At 39.7% G+C, this 19,778-nt stretch overlaps 1 protein-coding gene and 1 long non-coding RNA gene across 5 annotated transcripts in view; one reads left to right on the forward strand and one right to left on the reverse strand.

Annotated features, from left to right (window-relative positions):
- Positions 1 to 12,706, forward strand: part of LOC128851126 (uncharacterized) — a 29,254-nt gene extending 16,548 nt beyond the window's left edge. Inside the window, exons 3-5 of one of the 2 annotated variants that reach the window (XR_008448389.1) lie at positions 3,554 to 3,703; positions 5,885 to 6,178; positions 9,588 to 12,706. This is a non-coding gene — a long non-coding RNA (uncharacterized LOC128851126). Of the gene's footprint in view, positions 1 to 3,553; positions 3,704 to 5,884 lie in introns of both variants that reach the window. The other variant, XR_008448388.1, reaches the window with a different exon arrangement.
- NSMCE2 (NSE2 (MMS21) homolog, SMC5-SMC6 complex SUMO ligase) overlaps positions 1 to 19,778 on the reverse strand; it is a 132,128-nt gene that overhangs the window by 6,870 nt on the left and 105,480 nt on the right. The gene's annotated exons all lie outside the window — the stretch shown is intronic.

Raw genomic sequence — 19,778 nt, forward strand, 5'->3', positions numbered from 1 at the left:
ATTCATCACTTCTGTGTGTGCTTACTCAGGTACCGACACAAGAATTTAGAAGACTAAGTTGAAGCATCCAAATCTGTAAATAGGAGCTCAAGCTTGCACACTGCTGTTTGAGTCTCCCCTGAAGGTCTCAGGTCTCTGAATTATGTGGGGTAAATCATAGGCTGGGTTTACCTCTTTCTCATACTGACTTTGGGGCTGATGTAGATGCATCATGGTTGAATGGTTGAAATTCCATGAGCTGAGACCCACTCCTTATAGGTGGGATGTATTAATCTTCCTGGATTCAAATTGTCCTCCTGCTGCAAGCTGATCTTAAACACTTCAGGTTGCACTTCATTTGCAATGATTTTGTATACAGTCTACCAGAGCAGGGCCCTGGCTTCAAGAGGTTATCACAGCATAAATGAACAATTATTTAAAACATTTCCTTCTCATAAGCAGCTAATATTTTTTAATAATAAATATGCAAGACATATGCAAGACGGGGATGTTGCAAGCGATACCTCAAATATGTCAATAGCAAATTAGCATAAATCAGATAAACCACCCACAGATTTGTTGTTATTGCTTGATGTTCTAGATTACAGGAGGAGAGAGGAAAATACCTTTTTTCAATTACGGTAAATTTTGCAGAAATTACACAAGGCACACATGCATCCCAAACTGGTCAGAAATATGCTCTAAACCATAGATCTCTGCCTGTTGACTGATACTGGAATACTTAAAACAGTCAAAGGGATTTTTTACCAAATGAAATGTAGAAAAGTTTGGAGCATTTAACTTCCGCGTCTGACTATTCTATAGAAAGAAAACATAAAACCACCAGGTCATATATATTTCAGCTAAGGCAGTTTACAGTTTTCTAAAATTGAGTTTTCCTTGCAAATTAAAACCAGGTGCAGAAAACACTAAGTTATTGTTCCTGAAATTCAGATGTAACCTTAAGTAACAGAAGTACATGCATCTATTTTGGAAGTCTGAGAGATTACATTTTAAGAGCCTTAAGAGTTTCTAGTTTACCATTCCAACCAACTGAAACCTGTTATGAGTATTAGTAACACGTCTTCTATCTGGCTATCTCAGCAGTGATGTTTACAGCTAATTAGTGCCCACTGTTGTAATAAAACTGCATTCTCATAAAGGTATCTATTTTTGGTAACACATCGTAATGAATTTTGCAACTGCCAAGTGTTTTTTACTTATTCAATTTTAATTAAAAGCTGGTAGTACTTTATATCTCTATCACTTTCATCTCTTGATGAAAATGTGACTAATATGCCTTAACTCAGTTTTTACTTACTCTGCTGAGAGAGACTGAGGACTTTTAAGTCAACTTTTAAAAATAAGAAAACCATACTGCAGATATTAACTGCTATATTGTGAATTATAGTAAGCATGGACAGTATACATATTAAAAAAGGATTAGAGGGAAGATCCTCTCTGTTGTCATTGTCACTTCTATGGCAGACAGACTGCTGTCTGCTCACTCTTTCCAGTGCCAACAACATCCTCTATCCAATTCCCATTTCTCTAACTTGGCCCTGAGTAAGCGCATGTTGCAATGTAAACTTAATTGATTTCTTTCCTTTTGTGCTGTGCTGTTCTGTCTTCTCACCTGCCATCAGTCAGACACTAATCCTGGAAATCAAAGGGTAACGTTAAGCATGCAGGACTGAGTCTTTGTAAGCCTGAGCCACTAGACAGACAAGGTCTTGGCTCCCAAGAGGGTCTATTGTACTGCTGACTCTACAGAAATAACAGCAGCTCATCCAGGCTGGGAAAAAATCCTATCTCTGAGAGCTCCAAGAAAAACATGAATGTTATGAGGGCAAGTCAAATGCCAAGTGTTCCTGCCAGCAGGACACAGAAAATAATGAAAAGTGGGGGAGGTAAAGGACATCATCACATCCAAGAGCAGTATTCTAAGAGTCAGAAGGAGTGCGGGGCACTGCTAGCATGGGCTGAGGAAGGTCCAAGGTGTAAACAAGGCAAGGAGCCCAAACACTGCTTTCCACAAAAGACTGCTGAGATAATTATGGGCAATCTTTAAGACTGGGTCAGCATCCCCATTAGTGCTCTGAATTTGGGTTAGGCTTCAGCTCTGGAGAAGAAGACCAGAACAACCATCCAGTGTCCTGCCCCTAGGACGGATCCACAGTAAATGCTGTCACAGGAGTGAAAGAAGAGGGCAAGCACATTTCTCAGTCTCCAGCAATTTGTGTCCATGGACTTCCAGAGTCAGAGGTAATACCATTGTATTTAATAAGCCCTGGAGTTTTCCACCAATTAATTTATCTAAACTTGGAGAGGGGAATTTTAGTCTGGACTTCTCAGCTTGATTAGAGACAGTTATCTTTGCTAGAAAGGTTAGCAACAGTTTAATTTTCCTTGAAACTTACTGCAGAGGCTGCAGGTTACAGTTTAATTTGATTTTTAAAAGGGAAAATAAGATGTGCAAGCTACAGCTGCAGTCAAGTAGTTCAAAGTCTTTCTGCTTTTGCCAGAGGCATGCGATAGTTTAATTTGCTAACCAAGCCAAACTAGGCTTTGCATTAAATTACTTACAATTTGACTACTTGCTGGTGTTGCAATACACAAGCTGATCTAAGGAAGGTGGCCTCTAACATGTTGCTCCAGATTGCAATTGCAAATCTACTTGCTTCTGCCCAGACCAAGCTGTTTGCTAGTAAGTCACTGACAAGTCCCTCACATGTGCCCTGTTTTACACGTGCGTGTGTAAGAAGTACATAAACATGCATTCGGTCAACCCAAAATAAAATTACAGTCCTGAAAATGTAAGCCATTCTGATTTTCCTGGAGTGTGAACGACAAATTAGATGAACAAATTAGCAAATTGTTAGTTCCTTCACATAACAAGAGCGAGGAATATAGGACAGTATTCTACACTAAGCAACAATTCTCTAAAAACTCTTTTAAGGCCATCAAATTCATAGCACTTGCATATTTTACAGTATCTTGTCCCACTAAGTTACAGGCCTTTTAAAATACACTATTCCAAACTGAAATACCATTTCCATTTTATCCTTTTACTACAAGCTACAGCTGTTTGATGTGTTTTTCAGAATGACTTTAAAATGAAGAGCAACTATGATTTGATGGGAATCTATGGGACACTCATTACAGAAATATAAGTGAAGGAGAAGGAAACATACTAGAAGCTAGATACAATTTGCTGTTTAATGTATTAATAAATAAAACGTGACTACAAATCTCTCCTAGAAAAAACCCAATTCAAACTCCTGAGGGGCCCTGTGAAACCCCCACTTCACACACTTTTCAAAATGAAAAGCAAGACATCATCTTTGCCTTTAGATTTTGGGAAATTCAGATGGTTGTGCAGTGGGAGTTGTGTCCCTAAACATGTGACTAGAAGGGATATCTTTGATTACAAACCACACAACTCAAACGGTTTGGTAGGCAAACACAGAGAGGCAGTTTTCTTGCTCCCTCTGTTATTGCAAACAAACATGAGACATCCACACTTCAAAGTCCGTGGATGACATTTCTAACAGCAGTTTCTTCATCATTGCAGCCTGTACTGGATCTGAAGAAGCTCCTGGGGGAGATGAAGATTACCTAAAAAGATGTCACGAAGGCTCATCAGTAAGCTCAGAGGAGGCACTGTTTCTGGAAAATCCAAGGCAGCCATATTAATCCATCTTAACTATCATCACCCACAACGGTGCGTTACCTCATTAAAGAAGTTAAACACCAAAGGCTTTTTTGAAAAAAACCTAACTGATAAACAGACTGCTTAAATGACCAGGGAACTGTAAGTCTACATGAAAGCATGCCAGGCATGAGACAACAGAGTAATAGTGTCAGTGATGCCATAGTATGAGCACAGGAAGACAAAAACTGCAATATCTTATCATGGAAAAATATATCAGACACAAGCCACTAAATTTCAAATATATGTAAAGAACATTTGTATTACTCGAGTTTTCTCTACCTTTCAGAGGAAAAAAGGCTGAGCAATCGCTACATATACTATACTGGATAAAGGCAATTTTCATGCTTAGAGAGCATCATTTCATATTTCAGAGATTATAAGAATATCACATTTAAAAAATGAAGAAATTCACTCCAGACACATGAAAGAAAAAGTTGCAAAAGATGCAACCAGGAAAAAAAAAAAAAAAAAAAAAAAAAAAGAGGCCTACCATTTCATTAGAAGATGAACCACTTTCCATTACTAACATTGTGGTCAGAATCTGGAATGTCACTGATGCAATGCTAACCATCAAATGACATGAACATGTAGGGCTTGCCTACACAGGGAAGCTGTTGCAAAATAAGTGAGGGTGTGAATGTAGAATGCATTAGCTACTTGGCATTAACTCACTGTGTGGACGCTCTTATTCTGCACTAGGAGTGCCTTTTGGCTGTTTTGCCTAATCTACTTCCACAGTGGACTTGAGAAAGGCACTGTTATTGCTGGACAGGAGCAGTGAGAGGAAAGCTGTTGGAATTGACAGCAGTTTGGAGCCATGACCATTTATGCATGAGTCCTTAGCAGTCCTTCGATGGTTTGTTCTGTAAATTTAATTCAGGTTTTCTCAGAAGAATCCATGTCAAGTATTCTGTACATATTAGCTCATGAGCAAAATCACATCTATGACATCTCTGAACAGAAAGTGATGTCATGTATCTTAGAACCTATAAGGTTAGAGGTAACTTTGCCCATTTTAGTACATTATTTGTGCATTGTAGTCATTCACTTCTGAAAAGCTGAATTGATGACGTCAGGTGGAACAGGCTTCTGCTAGAAAACACTCCTGGACAGAATTGTTCCAGAGTAACAGAGGGACAGAAAAAAAAAAAGAACAGTGATCAGGCAAATGAATCATGTAGTGTAGCTTCCTAGCATCCATTCAACACTCTGCTATGGAACCAGTGAGTCCTAACCAGTAAGCCCTTAGATAGCCCAAATACTCACACCCCTAGGACATTATCATTCTGATTATCGCTTCAATCTACCTCTTGATGTTCTCTTCACAAGATTTTTTTGACAAATATTTCACTGTATTTCTTTCCTAGACAGATTTTCCTGTTGGAAAACACCTTAAAAAAGTCACCAAAATAACGCCCAGCCCCAGTGTCAGGAGAGTGGTGAATACAGATGCGCACGGTTTTCATGTGCTGGGGCACATGTAGGAATATTTACGAGGTACATGGTGAGAGGGCGTGAAGCCATAATCCCTGAACATTAACCTCTTGATTTTGTGATGAGCAAGATGGTATTAACTTAGCAACCATCTGAAACAGCAGCGAGAGCACAGGAAAGAGAAATCCCTCACCTTCAGGCATCAGCAAGTTTGCAATACAGGACACCAGCTCCACTGCCCCTTTAATCCAAAGGAAGCAGAAAGACAGATTTGTCTCTCTTTGCTAGGAAGAGACAGATTTACTGTATCACTCTTAAACAAAGAAACAAGTACAAATAAGAAAAGGTGAAACTGAAATGGTGGGGACACAATATTGCTTTCTCCACTCCCTAGAGCCCAATGTTGAAACACTTGAAAGAAACTTTTCAGCAAGATACTTTATTTCACAATTAATATTAATAAAAATAGCAACATTTGCAATTCTGTTCTTAGTGATGTATTTCAATCCTTCAGAGTGCTTTCTAAAACTCTTAACTACTTCAAAAATTAATTTGCTTTATTTAGAAATATATAACATCAAGTGACTGCAATTTGATGTGCAGTGCAGCACTATATATATCCACATAAGTTACTGGAGTTATGTTATTAAGATGTATAAAGAGAGAAATTGTGTTCATTTCCAAAGCTTCTTCCATAGAAATTCATTTCTTCTGTATACATAAACTTTACCACTTCAGTTATTCTGAATTTTGCAGCTTTGCACTGCCTGAAATGCCTCTGCTGAAATGGCCTCTGGGATGGTCAAGAAGACTCAGCTGTCTGCATGTCATGGTCTTTACTCCAGCACCATCTCTGCTGCAGTCACTGCTGTGGGCACCGGCCGGGGACCTGCTTGGGGCTGCACCTCCCGCTTTGCTCCTGCCCTTGGTCACCAGCCCATGGCCCCAACAGCCCCCTCAGAAATGGAATACTTCTAAAGCAATGAATCGTTCGAGCAAGTAATAACGCCTAATTCCTTCTTCCCTTGAAGACAAAGCACAATAAAAAAGGTCAGTATTACCACTGTGACCATTTCACTGGTGGAAAACTAAGGCACAGGGCAGGAATACAACCAGAGGCAGAAGTACTTTTTGTGTGCTAGACTGTTGTCTTTCCCATTAGATCACACTGCCTTCCCCTGAGTAACTAAGGCTGTGAATAGTTTCCAAATACATTCTTAGTGAACGCATCAGTTCCATGCTAAAAGCAAAAAGTACAATACAAAAACCCATATCTTGCACAATATCTGGTTGTTTATTTTGACAAAACTAACACTTGCACTGAAGAACACCCGAACGTTTTCTGGTAAGTCATATTTATAAAATAATGTTCCTTCGCTAAATTATATGAAAAAAGAAAAACAAAATGAACATTTAATATCATATGGAAACAAGTTAAGAAATAAAACTCACAGGTTGGTTGTTTTTGTTTTAAGAGGAACTTACAGATCTGCCACTGCTCAATCATAAAAGTGCAAGGTTTTCATTTAGACTAAGGCAGAGTGACATACTGCATGTGTGTGTATTGAGACACTCTGCATAAACTCTGCTGTGCACACGGAGCAGATCCTCACTATAATAATCCTCAGTAAGCTGTTCCCTAAAACAAATAAAAAATGTTGCTAATCCCAATTTATACAGCATCCTCCAAAACAATGTCACGGGGGTCTTGTGCAGCCAAACATAACACTATCATCAGTCAGGAACAGCTGAACAGTTATTTTTCTCAACCTGTCCTGTGATGTAAGATTAGGCTTCTTCAATGGCAGTCAGTAGAAAAAATCTAATGCTAAAGCTCTGAGCTATAAATACTTATGGATTATAACTGCAGCAGCCTAGTAGCTTCTGATGGTAATTAGTAGTTGATTTTAAATCTGATCAATATTTAGTTTAAATCTCTTTCTGCAGATTCTCATTTGACAGGATTGTAAATGGCAGAGTGCATCTTCATTAATGCTACATGTATCAGAGTATCATCTCCATTCTATAGGTGACATTTATATAACATTTCAGCCTTCACCTTGACATTTTGCGTGATAAGGATAAAAGACAATCTGGAAATGACTGCGCTTTATGGCAAATGTGCTGGGAAGACTATGAGGGGCTTAACTAAGGTCAAGCACAAGGCAAAGTCTTTTAAACCCTCAAGGTCTCTCCATGTCTACACTTTTCTCTCCAGATCAGATTTAATAGCGTAGTGAAGTGGGACAGAATGCACACAGCAGCAAAAACTAGAACAGCTACAGGACAAGCAGAGCAAGGGAAGCTAATGTTGAATGGATGGGACAGCATTTGCAGTGTCACCTGTGCTTCGTAACAAGGATAACAAGCACACACCTAAATCACATGGCATTCTGCACAATCTTCATCTTTCTAGCAAAGCACTTAATGTTATGCTTGCTATTTTATAGTTATTACTAGGATGGAGAAGCATTATAGTTGTCCTCTTAAGAACTTCCCTCGCACTTTTTGGCTGGCACACCAGCTCTTGCAGAAACATACAATCCCTATGTGTATGCTGAGAAAGATCAAGATTTTATACCTTGAAATAAACAGCTGAATATAAGTGAAACAATCAAACTACAGCAATTAAGGAAGGAAACCAAAACTGAATATAACAGAGCTACACTAAGGAATCACCATTTCAAAACAATGGAGATATGGCACAGGCTGGTTTTACCAATGCCCCTTTCACATCAGAAATCAAACACAGCCCCACAACCCAGAATTTAGGTTAGATCAAAATTACTGAGACTCTCTGGTTTGTACAGGTAAGTAAGATTCCTCCGTTTCTACACATTTGGCAACAGCTAGTAAAAATATGTGGGAATTGGGTTCAGTCATTGGGAAGGAATGGAAAAACCTTTAAGGACATCAATATATAAAGAAGGCCTACAAGAAAGATGGAGAGAGACTTTTTATCAGAGCCTGCAGTGACAGGACAAGGGGCAAGGGTTTAAACTGAAAGAGGGTAGGTTGAGATTCGGCATGATGAAGACATTCTTTATATGAGAGTGGTGAGACACTGCAACAGAGAAGCTGTGGATGCCTCACACCTGGAAGTGTTGGATGGGGCTTTGAGCACTTTGACCTAGTGGAAGATGTCCCTGCCTATGGCAGGGGTTTAGGACTAGATGATCTCTACAGGTCCCTTGAACCCAAACCATTTTATAATATTTTGCTGATTCCAAGCTTTTATTGGCAGGGACCGGCACTGGCAGTTACAGCTCTGTGGCATCAAATACTACCTTGATACAGTGCACATGCCAGTCCTGGAACATGTAACACAATTTAGAGAACTATTTGTTAGATTAAGAAGCTGAAAAGTACTTTTAGTAAAGACCAGGAAGGACCTAGATCCTTAAAAAAAATGCAACAACAGAAAATGCTAGTCACAGACAATCCTTAAATCCTTAAAAAAATACAGCATCAGAAAATGCTAGTCACAGTTATGCTCTTGCCATGACAAAACACACTCAGCCTTACGCTGAAAAACTGCTGCAATCATTCACTTCCTAGATATATCTTGCTGTTTTTTTCATTGCAAAGCTGATTGGTGGTACAGCATAAAGTATCAAAAGGCCTCTTCAGAGGGCACATACTTTAATAAAAAATAATTCCAGCCATGCAGTACAGGGGAATCTGGAAAACAGCAGCGAGTCGCCTGCTGATTTTGTAAACATAGGAAATGATCGGTTTGAAACTTTCAGCTGCTTGAGGTGCTGTCCGCCCATACATGACAAACCTAACAGCGAAGAGTCACCATGTTAGTGACACCCACAGGTATGTGGAAAGGGCAGTCATTTAGCAGAAGCAGAGCTCCTTGGGAAGTGACAGTCTTTGCAATCACACATTCCTGGGTTACTACATTTGGCCCCTGGCTTGTACAGCACAGAGCTTGAAACCAGGAGCTCGATTATCACTGACAATACCAATCTGGAATTTCAGGAATGGGTTGTAGTGGGTCCCGGGAAGCAAATAGCATTTATGAAGTGAAGCAGCACTCTATACCTTTGCCAACTGAGAATGTTGTGTTGCTCTGAGATGTTGCAAGAGCATGCAAGCAGTGTGGGAAAAGTGCACACAGAGCTGGTGCAGTAGGAACTACAAATGGCACCAAGTCATTTACTGGGGGGGGCACAACGACAGGAAAGCGTATGGAATTCCACACCACTCAGCACCTGAAAATACTCTTTAGCAAATTATTAAACAATTTGACTGTAAGCAGCTCAAGGGTAGCAAGATAGTAAGAGGCAGCCAATATGTTTCTTGCCAGATCAAATCATGCCAAACTGATCTAACCTGCTTCTCTGATAGATTAACTGTCTCTACTGGACGAGAGAAGCAAGGTAACATACATATTTATATATATATATATATATGTATGCTGATTTTAAACATAGCTTTTGATGTTTTTCAGATTACATTCTTCTAAGCAAACTAAAGAAGTTAGTATGGATCTTCACCCAGACCTGAGAGACAACACACAAATTAAGCTTTCTTCTGGTTACAGTTTCTTTTTTTCTACAGCAGATCACTGGTGAAACAATCCTTACAGTAAAAACCATAACAGCGATCAAACAAGATTGTACAAGACACTACACACTCATGAAAAAGCAATTTCTCGCATTGCAGAGGTACAGCCTAAACAATCAGGACAGACAAGGGAAATATCTTAACCAGCACTGTCAGAGATGGGAAACTGAGGCAGAAAAAGATTAAGAGCCCGATTTTCAAATGAGCTCAGCATATTTGTTGCTGAGCTCGCTTGGAATTCTGGCCATAACCAACATCATGAAAATCACTAGATATTGAGCTCCTTTGAAAATCAAACTTCAATATGAAAATTTGGCCCAGAGGTCTTTTGAAAATCTACATCAAGAGGCTCACCCAAGGTCACCCAGGAAGTCGGTGGCAGGGCTGGGAGCTGAACTTACATCTGACTCCCACTCTGGTGCATAACTAATGTCGCTCTGTGTTCTGTTTTAATTAGCCACAGGGAGATCTCAAACCAGAGAATGCTTTTGAAATGAAAGAAAAGAAAACCCTTGCCAGTGCATTCAGTTTCCTTTCAGAAGCCTCAGCACAATGGGATACTAGCGACTCACAAGCAGTAGGGATTTCTGGCTTCTTTAACAAGCTTCTGTTTTCCTTGGAGAAGATAAATTGTTTGTTGTTTACAATATATAAAGGGATTCACTGCAGAATTGTTCATTTTTTCTCTAATACTTTTTTTTGGACTTGCACTATGTGTCTGACCCATACAAATATTTTTCCAGTGACAAATGAGGATAGAAAAAGGAAGCCTGCAGAGTGCAAAGGCTCTAAGGATTAGTAGACAACCTCTGGGGCAAGGAGTGGAGACTTGTGCTATTGCTTATTATTACTACATTTTTCCCTAGGTAGAAAGAGTTGTTTGAAGTGGTTTCCCTGCTAATGCAGTGGCAGAGCAAACTATTTACTTTGCATGTATATGTGGTTGCTTCAGTACCTCTCTTGCAGTTCCTGTGGAACACCTAAGATGCACAGTTTTCAGCAGTCCAGAAGTTCTTTCTGGAGAGACTAGAGTCTCCATTTTTCCTCTGGCTTTGGCAGCATCCAGAGGCCTCTAAGCACCTTCCCTGACAAATTTTTGTTGGAGAACTACTAAAGCCATCTCAAGAACAACAGAATACAAAATGCTATAACAAAGGTGGGAACCAAGGCAAAGCTAGAGTAGGCATCTGTAGCAGCTTCTTTTAGCCCAATGCACTTTGCTACAACTTAGATGTGGCACTATTTTCTCAAAGACAGAAAAATAGGTTAGTATTTCTATTCATATTTTTGCTATCAAAAGCTTTAGCCTACTTTCCTGGAAAAGACTATACAGGTTGATACGTCAGAACAGCTCTTCAAAAGTAGGAGCAGGTCATTTCCTCAGCTCTCTGACCCTGATACGCTGTCTATGATCACAAGGGTCTTCTGAATTCGCTTTGTTGTACACTGGGAATCTCACTGATAAAAGCCAGTGAGAATTTTACTCAGTTTTCCTCAGTCAGAAAGCTACTTCATGGATAGAAATGGAAATTCTGGCTCATGCTGATGGCTGGAGATTTCATAAAAGAGGCGCTGCTGGGTTCATTATTCCCAGATTTCTGTCAAGGGTAGAAAAATGGCTTTCTTCCCGCTTTCCAACTTTCAGTCTTCTCGTACTACTTCAGTGTTATTTTCAAATCTGCTGCCTACTTCAGGGCGTGTTCTTCTTGAGCTCAGAACAGTATCTTCCTTCTCTGTCAAAAGCACCTTCACTTTTCTTCTTCAGAACTTTCATTACTACAAGTTTATGTGTCCAGCCTCAAAGCTGTGCAAGTTTTAAAACAACTTTATCTAGAAAAGTCAAGAAACAGTTCACTAAAGACAAAACATAATAGGCACGTGAAGCAAACAGATGGTGGAGTGAGAGAGATGCTGTACAAGCAGTATGCTTGTTTCTACATATTAGTTGGGCATACAGTTTCTACTTACAGAGCATTTTTAGGGTTTTTTTAATCAGTAAAAATATATTATTAGCTTTGGTTTAGCACTGCTTCAAGGATTACTAGCATTTCTACAATGGAAGTCATTAAAAGGGGTGGTGGTGAGGGAAGCAAATCTATTTTACACGGCTCCCTTCCTTCTGGAGAGTGTTTCTCATGTAAGGAATGACACAAGAAAAAGCAAAGGTATGCTTAGAGGAAAATAAGTGAAGCTGACGGTCGAGGTCAGCAGTGCTGCCCAAGCAGAGGGGAAGTGGGTGACTCCATCAAGTCGCACAGCATTCAACTGGGTGCGGCAGCAGTCTGAAGGTCCTCACAGGTAAAGCATGCCCAGAGCCTACTCCTGCACAAGTCCTATCTGTTGAGTTCTTTTTTTCCATCTTATCTGTCTCTTTTCATTCCACACCCTCCTTTTCTTGTATGGCTTTGTCATTGTCTTGTCTTGCTTATCTTTGATCGCAAGCGTTCTGGGGTAGGGAATGCATCTTCATACAGTAAAAAGGCAGTGCATTTATGGCACTATATGCATAATTCATAATAATTCACTCAGTATATAAAGTGAAACTTCTCAAATAAGCATTAAAAATAGGTTGCCTAGAAGAGGGGATCTCTTCAGTTAATTAAAAACATTACCAAAAAACTTGGGGTTAACCTTAAAGTGTATGCTTAAAACAAACCACGGCCACTGTTAAACATGCAGGTTGCACATGTTCCGGAATGCTGATTGAGCATGGTTATGTGGGATCATCCGACATCTTTGCAAGCTGATGAATCTGAATAATTAAGCTGTCCCTCATTACAGGTCTTCAAAGCACATTAATCAGGTATCCACAAGAGTAAAGTTCACTCCACAGACTAGAATACATCTTTGACTAATTGGTTGTTTTCATCAGCTGGATTTGGTAAACTGAGGCTGCATTTGAGATATCAGTACTGGCCACATACACTATTATATGCTGCCATTAAAGTTATGCATTCTGCTGTCTGCATAGTGACCCAGCAACAGATCTTAAAATGTGAGGTGTTTTACTCTGTCTCTTTCCATTTTTGACAAATGTGAATTTCTAGGGACCTTGTGAATTACTTTGTCCTCTTCCAATAAAATCACAAATTGAGTGAGTCTTGTTTGTGTTCTTTGCGAGGTTGTTTGTTTGTTTCTTTATAACCAGGGAATTCGACTCCATATCATGATCCTGACTATGGAATGAACTCCACAAGGGCAGTACCAGTAGCCCTGTCAATTATGTTGAACAGTCATCTTCTTGTGCCTAAGTTCACTGAAAGATGGAAATCCCTCTTTACATATGTTGCTGTCACAGCTAACATCTTGAGAAGAATTTTGCCTCGTCTGTTGATAAACAAAATTTATAATTTAAGCAACACCTAGACAAAACATATCCATGCATGAAAACTCAAATACAATTACAAATATCAAATAATATAAATATAAATTTGAAGATGCAGGAAAATATTTATTTGGAAGAATATAATTAGAATCCTGCTCACATTGCTCTAAAACCCCGAAAAAGGAACAGAAATCTGGGAGCGCTAGCATACTAAAACTGGTATAAACCGGTAGCATTAGCACCAACCCACTACACTCTTGTTTTAATCCTGCAAACTTGTCTGGCATAGGTAGCCACAGGCATCTTTTCTAACATGCAACATCATAAAGATCTAGTTACTGGATGTTTGAGAATTTAAAGTGGGTTGAGTATTATAATATCGTAAAAACAAGTTTCTAACTGAAAACTTAGTTAAGAGTATAACATCACTTGTTTCTTTCCAAAGTGAATTAACTATCTTGAGATAACGCACACCTCTAATGCTTTATGTAAATTTTTTTGAGCTAGAGCACTTAACCAACCAAAAGCAACTTACACTCAAATATGATTTGAAATTATAAAAACTTCCTTATCAGAGGCCAACATCAGATTCAATCCATTGAGCAATATTTGTGATTAGTACACAAATAGATGGGTGGAAATGCATAGAGTTATTAACATCTGAGAAATTAGGAAACCTCATAATCAAAACATTATTTTACACATTGATTTAAATACAGAAGAGGAATATGTTCAGGCAGGTCTTCTATGTCAGACATTTTATTTCCCTTTGAAACTTATGAAAAAGAAGAAGCAAAAGAAGACAACAGACACGTCAAGAGCTGAATGGGTGGGTGGGTCTTCTTGTGAGATGAATCATACTTTTCATTCAGTTTTATGGAAGTCTTGCTTCAAGTATGCCTATAATTACTGTTTGTTGCAATGGCACACCAGTCTGCCATGTAGGACAGTTTACTAGGATTTGCTAGTTTTCTGAGGGAGTGAGTCTCTTTTGAGGACACGAATTGCAATGTGGATCCCTCCCTCTGCATGCATACGTGGGCTGAGAGAGCTAATATAAAGAAGTTTTAGTATAGGATGGTCAGGAATATTCTTTATTATAATAGTTCAAATTGCTAACTGAAGATGTATAGTAATTATCAGTATAGACTGCGATAGCTATTCAAATTCTGTAGCCAAAGTTAGCTCAGCCTCAGAAGCTGTTACTACAAGGACACACAAACCAACCCAGATCATGGCTTATCTTTGTCCATCTTGATGTTTTTAATATAATTTTCTATTAATGCCTTGCTTTGGTGTCTGCTATGTAAAAATAAAAGTAATCATTTTATAAGCCATTTCACCAAAGTTGCCCAGTCATTGAGCTGGCAGAGAGCACCAAGTTAGATGCTGAAGAATCTTGCATAGTGCTTCAGGAAAGTCAGCTGACTAACCAACATCTGTGTCTTTCAACTTCTCTCAGCTGATGACAAAAATGGGCAAAGGGAAATAAAGATGAGAGATACAGTACTCCAGGTGGGGGTCTCATGAGCGTGGAGTAGAGCAGGAGAATCACCTCCCTCGACCTGCTGGCCACGCTTCTTTTGATGCAGCCCAGGATATGGCTGGCCTGGGCTGCAAGCGCACATTGCCAGCTCACATTGAGCCAACATCCCCAAGTCCTTCTCCTCAGGACTGCTTTCAACCCATCTCCACCCAGCCTGTATTTGTGCTTGGATTCGCCCTAACCCATGTGCAGGACCTTGCAGTTAGCCTTGTTGAACTTCATCAGGGTCACATGGGCCCACCTCTTAAGCCTGTCCAGGTCCAGTTGGATGGCATCCCTTCCCTCCAGCATGTCAATTGCACCACAGAGCTTGGTGTCATCAGCAAACGTGCTGAGGGTGCACTCAATCCCATTGTCCATGTCACTGACAAAGATGATAAACGTTGCTGGTCCTAATACCAACCCCTGAGGAATGCTACTTGCCACTGTTCTCCACTTGGCCATCAAGCCGTTGACCGCAACTCTTTTGAGTGTTACCATCCAGCCAATTCCTTAAGCACTGACTAGTCCATTCATCAAATCTATGTCTCTCCAATTTAGAGACAAGGATGTTGTGCGAGACAGTATCAAATGCTTTGCACAAGTCCATGTAAATGACGTCAGTTTCTCTTCCTTTATTCTCAAGGTTAAGGCAGTCAGCTTTGCTCTTCTAGTGGTTACATAATTTGATCTCCCCTGAGAAATGTAGTTATGCCCTTCAAATTCTGCAAGTAACTAGGAATTTCAAATTAAGCGTCTGTAGCTAGTTTTTTACACCAAGAAATCTTTTCCATAAGTAAAATAGCTGGGTAGAATGAAACTGCCCCCCAGTCCTGCTTTTGTGTTTTAAAAAAAAAAAATTCAGTTATTTAAGCAGCTTTTAAAGCACCTTACCTCAGTGTTTATTCATCTTTCTCCCATATGTCTGGAGCAGCTGACCAAATAAATCTGGCTTTTTAATATTCCTGGGCTAGAAATGTACTATACTATATCATACATTTTACTCCTTCCATTGATCCTAATTTGTCTCAACCTTAATAATCAGACTGCAACGACACGCAAATAAAAAAAAATCAGAATAATGTACCCAGTTCAATTTTAAAAATGAACACAAAAAAGGGAAGAAATATGGAAATGTGTGAATTGTAACAACATGAACAACTGTTACGGAGTTTTGATTTCACCAAATCACTATAAACACACCTTGTGTTTTCAAGAAAGGCTTTTAGTTGAATAGTGGACTTAAGACTCAGTGAATTCTGGCTTCAGCTCCTAATCCTGCCATAGAATGCTTTTGTCTTATTCAACAAATAATGAGTTTCTCTGAGAATTTTTTTCCCCTATGTAAAACAGGGAGTTTTTTCCTTCCTCAAAGACGTGTTCTCCTGTTGGAAAGAAGTTTGGGGCATGAACATGCTAAGTCTTTAAATCAAAAGCAGAATGGTAATGTCCTTGGGTACAGAGAGAATAAGTTTGTAAAATACAGGTCTTTAACAGCTTACCAATTCTAGTGTACTGGGAATAAACTAATTTTTTTAAAAGCAAACAGCTAGAGTTACCCACGTATTTTTGCAGTGTAAGGTGGATTAACAGAAACTACTGGTCTCAGGGCTCAAGATCGTTCCTGAAGTTCAAGGGAAAATTGCAAAGAAATTCAAGTATTCCTGCCATATTTCTGAAAGCACAGTTAAAAATGCTTGAACTTCTTCCTAGCTTTCAAATATTTGTTTGCAAGACAAATTAGCATTGTTTTCTCTTAATGACTTTCTCTTGGAGGATCTGCTGTCTGCATCCTGCCAAGTGTTTCTGGTGAAGCTCAACAAGGCTACAGAGCAATCTTTCATTGCCATTTGTGGAGGCCTGCCAGAAGAGGCCAAACAGAAGTTAAGACTTGATTTAAACAAGTCTCAGTTTCCATACAGTTCCCTGATTATCTCCTTTAGCTAGCTACCACCATAAATTATACCTGCGAACTATGTTCTTGGAGTGGGAAAAGTGGGGGAATGGGAGGGGAGAATGTTCATTATGTGTTTTACCTGGCAGACACCTGAAGAAGGATTTTAAGTACAGGACTAAGAGTGAATTAATTTATTATACTCAGATTATTGAAGGCCGCTTCTCTATAATTCCAGAAAATACAGAGACCCTCTAAAACTTTCTGCCCCTCTAAACTCTCTTCCCTTCCAAAACTGAGTAATAGGTGACTTTGTAAGGATTCCTCAACCTTCCTTAGATCAAAATCATTTTCAACAACGACACTTCATCTGAATTAATTAAACCTCACATTATCACTATAAATTACCTACCTTTCTTCCCAAATTATCTTTTCAAAATTTCATACCTTTCATCCTTGGCATCACTTCCCAGCAGAAGGCAGGCTCTATCATAATGTGAACTTACTAACAGAAATTATGGGCAGAATGATATTAATTTTCAGCAGATATAATACTGTTAAATCGTACAGGTTCAGACAGAAATTTTCAGAGCCAGCTGCCTGACTCAGGCTGATATGTATGTATTGATACCAAATCCAGCAAAAGCAGTACAAGTCTATTCTGAGATGAAATTAGGCCAAGACACACAGTAAGAATTTCAAAGATTAGCAAAACTGTGTTGGAAACGATGATTTCAATAATCTCCAGGACCAGATATTTGGTAATGAAAGGGACACCACAGTGTCATGGATTTGACACTTGGCATGCCTACACAAAACTGGGCATGTTAAATGCTTAGCAAAAAAATAATAATCTCACACATATCTTACTAAACAACTATTACATTCCTCAGGGCTCAGTGTTGAGGCCAGTTCTGTTGAATATCTTTATCAATGATCTGGACAAGGGGTTTAAGTGGTCCCTCAGTAATTTTGCAGACGACACCAAGTTGGGCGGGAGTGTCTGCTTGAGGGAAGGAAGGCTCCACAGAGAGATGTGGAGAGGCTTGGATTGATGGACCCAGATCAGTCGTATGGGGTTCAACAAGGCGAAGTGTTGGGTCCTGCACGTGGGCCACAACAACCCCATGTAGTGCTACAGGCTTGGGGATTAAAGGCTGGAAAGCTGTCTGGTGGAAAAGGACATGAGGGTGTTCATTGACAGCCAACTGAACATAAGCCAGCAGAGTGCCCAGGTGGCCAAGAAGTCCAATAGGATCATGGCTTGGACTAGAAACAGTATGGCCACACCAGATGGTCCCCTTGTACTCAGCACTGGTGAGGCCGCACCTCAAATAACGTGTTCAGTTTTGGGCTCTTCACTACAAGAAAGACATGGAGATGCTGAAGCATGTGCAGAGAAGGGCAATGAAGCAGATGAAGGGTCTGGAGAACAAGTCCTGTGAGGAGGGGTTGAGAGAACTGGGGTTGTTTAGTCTGCAGAAATGGAGGCTAAGGGGAGACCTTATCACTCTCTACAACTACCTGAAAAGAGGCTGTAGTGAGACAGGTTTTGGTCTCTTCTCCCGAGTAACAAGTGATAGGACAAGAGGAAATTTGCACCAGGGGAGGTTTAGATTGGATATCAGGAAATATTACTTCACCTAAAAGGTTGTCAAGCATTGGAACAGGCTGCCCAGGGAAGTGGTTGAGTCACCATCCCTGGAGATATTTAAAAGGTGTGTAGATGTGGCACTTAAGGACATGTTTTTAGTGGTGGACTTGGCAGTGTTATGTTTATGGTTGAATTCTACAATCTTAAAGGTCTTTTTCAACCTAAACTGTTCTGCAAAGTTAAAATTTCTAAGGATTTCATCACAAACACGAGCTGAGGTGTAGAAGGTTCCACTCCAAAGTTTATTACAGAAATTATGTTTCTGCAGCACTGAGGAAAGAGCCTTTTATGCACTGAAAGCTGGAGCAAAGTAAGAACTAGAATCAGTAATCCCTCCTAGGGATCTTTACTGGAACCAATTCTATTCAACATCTTCACCAGTGACCCACAGAAGAGAGAAGATGGTGAAATCCCCAAGTGTGAGGATGCTATGAAACTCTTCCAGGTAGTCAAGCGTTCCCCTGATAATGAGGAACTACATCAAGACGTTATAGAAGCAAGTGGTCAAAAAGGTGCCAGAAGAGCTTCAATGTAAACAAATGTAAGGTGATTAATCTAGGGAAAAATCATCATGATAGCACAGTACTGAACTCAGTCAGGAAAGAGATCTGAGAATTGCCACTACCAGTCCTGAAGCAACTCAATGCACAGGACAAGTTAAGGAAGCCAAAGAGCTGCTGGGCATCACCCTGAATGGCTTTCAAAACGTGACACTGGGTGCCTTCCTGCCTCTATTTAAAATACCGGTGCATCAACATTTAGGTTACTGTGTGCAGTTCTCTTTTTTGCAACTCAACGACAAATTGGAGTTACAACAGGAACAGAAAAGGGCAACTAGACTGATCAAGGAGAGGGATAAACTGCTTTACATGGAGAGACTAAAACTGCTGAAACTCTTCTATAGCCTAGATTCTGAGTCTGCAGAGGCTATCGGTGAATGAAACCAGGAAACTAGGAATAGGAGAAGGAAGGGGATGGGGGGGCAGATTTGGGTAACAAGGAAGATAAGTGGCAGGAATGCACAAGGCAGATGAATTGGGCAAGAATTAGGATGGTAATATGAAAAATAGAGTAGCAGTTTGGTTGAAGGAAAAGAGGTTGGAGTGACAGGCACAAGCATAAGATAGGTTCAAGAATGTCAGGAAAATCTGGAAAGCGTAGTAGGGAGCAATATCCAAGGTTGCAATAGTATAATTTCTACAAGTGCAACATTTTATCTTTGAGTCTGAAACAAAATTTGAAATTCCTGAACCTCAGCACTGGGACAATATCTTAGTAGTATTTGGTCAGAAAGCAGAACCATAAACTGATGGTCCTGCTGGTATTTCTTTGCCTTAGTGGAAGGGGGCACCATCTACTGGGATGTTCCAAATCAGCTGATAACATGCAGAGTCAATACAATTTTACCTTTTCAAACTTTTTTGTATGGTTCCATATGAAATAAGTTGCCTATAGTAAAACATTGAAAACGAATTTCTTTGGTCACATCCACAGCAGGTTTGGGGATATCTTCTCAAGAGGTGAGACCAAGTCAGCTGCATCATACTGCTTTATTGCTTGTAATGGAATACAATTATTCAGACATTTCTGACATTTCTTTTCACACACACACACATGCCCCCATGATAATTAGCCAAATGTGCTATTTTTTATTCTGAGTCAGAATAAAAAGTTGGA

This window comes from Cuculus canorus, chromosome 2 (assembly GCF_017976375.1).
Source record: "Cuculus canorus isolate bCucCan1 chromosome 2, bCucCan1.pri, whole genome shotgun sequence".
NCBI lineage: Eukaryota > Metazoa > Chordata > Aves > Cuculiformes > Cuculidae > Cuculus > Cuculus canorus.